A 7625-nucleotide genomic window follows, 5' to 3' on the forward strand; every position below is an offset into this window, starting at 1 on the left:
CATATTTCAATAAAATACTTCCAATACTTGTCGAATTACTTTAAAAAAACAGTCATACCACTACAAATACCAGTCAGATTACTTCCAATACTTGTCAAATTACTTCAACAATCTGTCAAATTAGTTATAATAGTAGTCACACTACTTGAAAACTAGTCAAACTACTTCAAATATTTGCATATTTCATCAAATACTTGAAATCTACTAAAAAACTAAACTAAAAAAACTTCTAATACTTGTCAAATTACATCAGAAACTAGTAAAATTACTTCAAATACCAGTCAAATTACTAAAATATAGTCAAATTACTTCAAATAGTAGTCACACTACTTGAAAAGTAAAACTACTTCAAACTACTTTCATCAAATTACATAAAATACTTGCAAATAACTTCAGAAACACGTCAAATTACTTCAAAAACTTTCAAACTTTCAGTCTTATCCAGGCGACTTCTGTAAGAACTCAAAATAAGAAGTATTTATCTTGTGTTGAGTACATTTGTCTTTAAATAAGATTATTTCCAACGGAACGACAGAATGTCTCGTTTGACTTGGAATAACTTTAAAAAATAACAAAACTCACTTGATTAAATGGCAAATCTTGAACTTCCACTAGTACCCGGGCGCCCTCTCGTACAGGAAGAGGAATTTTCTGTCCATATAACAGCTGTAAATAAGAATATTATTATTAAGATTATAGAGTTAGTTCTAAATGATCTGCTTTTATTATTGCAACACTGGAATTTCCCCATTGTCAACAAATAAAGCTTATCTTATTCTCTTATCTTGGAGCAATAGTTCACCTGGATGGAGGTTGTGTGAGGTCAAGGTAAATGAGTTACTGCGTAAACTCACTAGGTCAAGTCGGGACGCAGCTCGTTATCGAACTTTAAGTCATAAATACAAACCGAGACTAAATCTAGACTAAACCAGGTCCAAAAACCTTTGTTTGCATCAAATCAGAGCTAAACTAGACTAATAAGAGTAAGATATATGTTTCGTCTCCTTCGTCAGTATCTGTCCATCACTAGACGAAAGGCGCTATGCCTAACCCAAATAACAAAACTCACTTGATTAAATGGCAAATCTTGTTAAAAGAAAGTCAAAATAAACTTAAATCAAGAATAATACCACGTAATTAAACTTAATGTAATATTTAAGTGTTCAACATTTTCAAATGCATTTTATAAAAACTAATACACTGAAAAAATGCCGGTCAAAAATAAGATAATTTGTTATAAAGTGCTTGAAATAAGTAGTATTTCTCTTGTTTTGGGTATATTTCTACTACCTTAAAGTAAGACTGCCGATGGAACGAGCATAAAATGTATTTGTCACTAAAAATGAGAAAAAAAAGCATTTTCTAACTTGAAATGAGAAGAAAATGAAACGCTTCTACACTGTAAATAATAATAGAACTGACTTAAATCAAGATAAATACTACTTTTTAAAACGTATTGTCTTATTGTTCTGGTGTGTATAGTTCATTCTACATTTCACACTTGCGCTCTTCCGTTCTCCTCCAGTACAGTTTGTCCAGCGCATGTTTTCGTTACACAAGCCCCGCCTCTTCTCTCACTCTACTGTACTGCACTGTACTTAGACTCCGCCCACTCACGTGCAGGCTGAGGGTTTTGGCCCCGCCCCCAAAAACGCCGCCTCGGGACTGAGGAAAAGAAGAACAGATGTAAAAACAACTCGAGTGGTGAAAGAAAGCGCCAAGACGGAGCGAGAACTTGATTTTTTCGCTCTTTTCTTTCTCTTTTTGACATAAAAACGTTGACATGGCAACAAGGAAACGCTCCAGTCTGCTCCGAAATATGTTTTATGACTTCACTGAACCACTTGCATTCACAGATTTACAGAACATTGTCACGTTCAAAGTGAGACGCTGCAGGGGAATAGGAAAAAAACTTAAATTTAACGTTATTGATTTGAAACTTCTGCTGTCGTTTACGCACGCGAATGCAAGAAAAAAATGTATTGCACGTTTTTCATCATGTCATGTTTTTGTGTAGAAATAAGGCATTTAATGTGTGAAAATTGTGAAAATTGCACATATTTCAAACGTTTTGAAAAATTTCGTGGTTGATTTTGTTGCTGTATTAGACACAAAAACATTTACAGAGAATATTTTCTACAGCTTATTTAGTATTTGACTCAACTTGATCCGACTGAAAATTGGCCTGTAAAATGTAAAATTTCGCCTTATTGTTTTGGACTTAAAACTTTGATAAATCAGGCTCGCGATTAGATATGAACAAATCCTTCTGTAGAAATCTTGTTGAGTCCAAGATCGTACAGTTTGGTGTGTTTAATGCTACTTTAGGGGCCGATCTTTATGTATTATCTAATCCCACGTCTGATCTATTAAGTTTTAATGAGGCAAAATTTGAATTTGTGTAACAATTTTCTGATCTAGTTTACAGAAAGACTAAATAAGAGTCCTGCTAACATTTTTGTATCTAATATGTGAACTAAATGAAGCAAGACATTTAAACATGGTTCTATATCTACTGTATTTTACTATATTATTGTTAATTCATGTATTATTCAGATTTGTAATATGTGCACTTTTATCCATTTTTACAGTGTATCAGCAAAAACCTGTAATACAAAGTCCAGATTTTTTTTTATTTTACTGCACAAATACTTACAGAAATGCTGAGCTCACTGTGTTTTTTTATTTTATCCACAGAAACATTACATATTTGACCACAAATTATACTTTTGTGAAGCTCAAATACAATTTTGAGCCTAGAAATATGTGTATTTTCCTTCCTTTTTAACAGAAAAACTGACAAAAAGTGACATTTTTACCCTGGAAATACAAAACTGTTGCTTATTTTTTGTTATAAACACTTTGATGCGAGTTCATCTTTGAAAATGTTTGGTGCTTTAGTCAACGTTCTGCAGATAAAAATAACTTCTCTTCATTACATTTTTGCAACTACTGTATTTTTTTCGTCCGACTAATCAAAAAACTCGTTGCATCTCGCACATCGTAAAAATATCCACCGCTTACATCCGCACAAAAGCAGAAGTCACAAAAGTACTCGTTGTATTTCCTGTTGTACATTTGTCACGTGCGCACGAAGCCGCTCGTCTGCAACAAATCTTTTTTTTTTTTTTTTTTTAATTGTACAACAAAAACACAGTATCAGGTGTTTTCTCGCCACAAAAAGAGCTACGCTGCTTTGATGCTAATGCGTGAACGACTTTTTTGCGGTTGTAACTGGTCACACAAAGGCAGGGGTGGAAACTCACTACAAATACTCACGTTGCTGTAAATGAGTACTTTATATTTGGGGTAATTGTATTTTTTAAAGTGGATTTTTAACTGTGGACTTGTATTTGTTCTTGAGTATAATGTTTGCCATGGAATTGTAATTAGTTACGTTTAAAATCACTGTGAGTAGTGAGAACATCTCAGGTGACCAAACGTCCCCTTGTCCTACTCCTCATCGCATTAAACCAACGTATTTCTGCTTTAAACTCTTTATTTAATCACGTTTTGTACAAAATCCTGGTCTAAAATTGTACTGAAATTGTGTTAAAATGTAAGTAATTAAGCACATTTGTCCAGATAAAACAGGCAAAAAACAACAACATGACACATTTTTCCCACAATATCATCAGCTTTTCTTTATAAATCGTATTTGCAGCTTGTATTTGTTGTATTTATTTATTTTTGTTGAATGTATAGTCATACTCATGTGCAATACTGTCATATCCATGTGCAATACTGTCATACCCATGTGCAATACTGACATAATCATGTGCAATACTGTCATACCCATGTGCAATACTGACATAATCATGTGCAATACTGTCATATCCATGTGCAATACTGTCATACCCATGTGCAATACTGACATAATCATGTGCAATACTGTCATACCCATGTGCAATACTGACATAATCATGTGCAATACTGTCATAATCATGTGCAATACTGACATAATCATGTGCAATACTGTCATAAACATGTGCAATACTGACATAATCATGTGAAATACTGACTAAATCATGTGCAATACTGTCATAATCATGTGCAATACTGACTAAATCATGTGCAATACTGTCATAATCATGTGCAATACTGACATAATCATGTGCAATACTGACATACCCATGTGCAATACTGACTTAATCATGTGCAATACTCATACGCAATAATGTCACATTCGTGTGCATATAACTGCTGTAAATAAGAGTGTTTACTTTTGCCACTATTATTATTTTTGTCTTATGTTATCTTATTTTTATTTTATATGTTTTATTTTCTTCTCTCTATTCCTTATTAAGAATATGAGAGGTTCTGTCATGGGAGTTTTGTTTATAAGAGTTTTTCTATTAAGAGTGTTTTTTCAAAGCTTCCTATAAATTATCTGTTCTTTTACTTCTGTATCTACTTGTGCGTTGCAACATCAAAATTGTGGGACAAATAAAGGCTTATCTTATCTCATCTTATTTCTACATATTATAATGAAGCTTAAAGCGTCCTCTCTGCGGCCGCGTGCTGCGCGTGGGAGTTGTTTTCCACTCTCTGACTCGCACTTGCACCTCACAAACACTTCTTTTTGCCGTTGTTGTTTCTTTTGCCGTTATGTGCAGGCCGCACACTGCACGGCTTTGTCCGACTCTAAAAACACAACGGATTCCTCTGCCACGAAAACATCCCGTGCAAATCATTCCTTTGGCGTTGCTCAACACAACACGCGCCTTTGTCACAGGGTCAGGGCAGCAATCAAAATGACATCACACCGTGACCTTGATTTTGCATTTATTTTTTAACTTATTTTTTGCTCGTTTTAGTTTTTTTTTTTGTTTTTTTGTTTCGCTGCTGCTGCTGTTTTTTTGTTTTTTCTGCGCTTGTTTTGCGTCGCTTCTGAGATATTCTGATGTAATGCTGCTTCTGTGCTACAAAACAGGTGACGTAATGCGCACTGCCTGCATCGCTGTGAAAAAAAGAGAAAAAAATAAAATAAATAAATAAATAAATGAATTAAAATGAAATATAAACGCGTAAACTCTCTGTATTCTGCATTAATAAACGCGTTATGAAGACACCGCGCGTCGTTGCGTTAGATAAGTGTCTGTAATGTCACGTCATATGCGCAAAACAAGCCCAGAAGAGTTTTGGTACATTTCCACAGCTTTGGCTCAGTCAGAGGAGGGACTGTGACGTACTAGAGCGCGCGCGGGTCCACGTACAGCGCGGCCGCCATGTTTGGAAGGTGCAAGGAACTGCCAAAAACATGAAAGCTAATGGACGCTACACGCAGTTTATTTAATTTTTTTATTCTTTTGCAGTTCAGTGACGTTTATTTTATATTTTATTTAATTTCGTACCTCATTAAATCATAAAAATCCCATTGTGTTCTAAATTCTGTGTCTTTGTGGTCACATTAAGCTAAAGCTAACATACATTAGCTTGAATATGAAACACACAAACTTGACATTTACTTAAGTACATATAGTGCAAAGTTCATCAAATATTTTTGTTAGTTCAGTTTGTGGTCATTTTAACATTATTGATTACAGTTATTGTACGTTAGCATTAGCTTAGCGACAAAAGCACGTACTTTTAAGATAAGCCTTTATTTGTCCCGCAATGGGGAAAGTCCAGTGTTGCAACACAAAGTATGTACAGAAGGAAATAATAAAGAACAGATAACTTATAAAAAACTTTAAAAAACACTCTAAAAGAAAAATAAAAAGTAGAAAATAATAATAACAATTGTAACACTCTTATTTACAGTGGTTATACTTTTATAACATAGATGTCTCCATGTGAAGTGTTTCCATGGCAACGGTCTGAACATGTGACTGATTATCTCTCTGGAACTCTCTCTAGATTTGTTTTAATTAATTATTTATTCAATTTAGCGAAACTTGGCTAATTACCCATAGCATCAGGAATGAACGGAGCAGGAAGTGGAGCTCCACATTTTTACAGCAACCGCTAAACGACCGCTCGGTTTAGCGAAAAGGGCCTATAATTGGCATGAAATAGTTACGCCTATTGGATATATATAATAATTAACATTATAAACGCTGACACGCAACATGGGCAGCATCGAAAACACGTAACCAGAGAATTCAAGTCGGAAAACACAGATTTAGTTCATTTACGGTAATCGCGCTACACACAACCTGCGACTGACAGTCAATAGATCCATGGTTACAGTCCCAAGATGGCGTCCGCGGTCGCCACAGCAGGGACACCAAAGTGGCCCCTCCCGCGCCTTTTCACGAGCTTTGACGTGTTTTTCTCTCGCTCGTTGTTTGTGCTGCGCAGTTGACGTGTTACTGGGCAAACACTGCGCAGACGGCGAGCCTCTCTCTCCCCATTGGCCGCCTCCAGAGCCAGGGGGGCGGGGCTCGGACTCCGCCTATAAAAGCATTGTTGCCGAGGCTCTAGCCGCAGTCTTCAGCTGACGCGCGCCTGTGATGTCACCGCCTTTAGTCGCGTTTCTTTGCACTTTTAAGACAATAAACGTCCGCGACAACTGCCGCAAAACACCTATGACGCACTTAAGGATCTCCCTCTACTAAACACGCACACGTAAGTACACGTTTATTACACGTTTATTACACTTTTGTGGCGCAAAGTGCAAGTGCTGGAGTTCATTCATTGTCCAGTTGTCCTCATGCAAAGTGGTTATGGGGAGATGCTGTGACCTTTGACCTCGGGATGATGTGGAAAAGTGCCAGAACGCGCTGCGCTTGTTGACAGTTGTTGTTGGTTCTTTGTGTGGTTTGCAAAGGAAAAGCCCGAGTTGCAGATAAACAGCTTAAAAACAACTAATCCGTGACGTCATGAGGCAAAAACGGTGTGAGAAATGAGCAAAACGCTGCAGAAAAGGGACAAATGTGCGCGATAAATGCAGATTTTGTCCTTAAAAGTGGATGTTTTGAGGTGGAGAGGGACAATGGGGCTGTTGGGCTGAACAATGGGGTAAGTTGATCTGTGCAGGTGACAGCTGCACGTCAACTGGAGCTAAATGACAAGACAGTTTATGCAATAATGTTCAGAATTATACAAGAATTATACGTATTTGTTAATTTGTATGCATAATATAGTGTTTTTACAGGAGGTCTATTGTTGCAACCGTGTGACTTTAATGGGTTTTCTGCAACTTTTGAATGATAATCTTTGTCATTTTACACATCCACAGCAGAAAAACACGGACTAGACAGAAGTTTAACATAAGCATAATAAGCGTAATTAATGGATAGTGATTAATTACAGGAGGAAAAGTGTTGACGTCATAAATTATATGTTTTGTTTGCCAAACTTCTCAACAACGGACAGTTTGTGATGTGAAAAATGCAACTAAATCACAATTTGTCTGATCTAATGTGTAAAGAAGTGTCATAGTTCAGACTAAACCAGGTCTAGAACTGGAGCAAACTGCAGGGCTAAACCAGGACTAAACCAGGTCTAAACCAGGACTAAACCAGGACTAAACCAGGACTAAACCAGGACTAAACCAGTTCTAAACCAGGTCTAAACCAGGACTAAACCAGGGCTAAAACCGGGCTAGAACAAGACCGACCTACAGTAAATCAAACTCAGACTAAGAACGTTCCCCTCTGACCTGTCCTCTTCGCCCACAG

This window comes from Eucyclogobius newberryi, unplaced genomic scaffold (assembly GCF_026437365.1).
Source record: "Eucyclogobius newberryi isolate DKJ021-1_F unplaced genomic scaffold, fEucNew1.0.hap1 SCAF_20, whole genome shotgun sequence".
Lineage (NCBI taxonomy): Eukaryota > Metazoa > Chordata > Actinopteri > Gobiiformes > Gobiidae > Eucyclogobius > Eucyclogobius newberryi.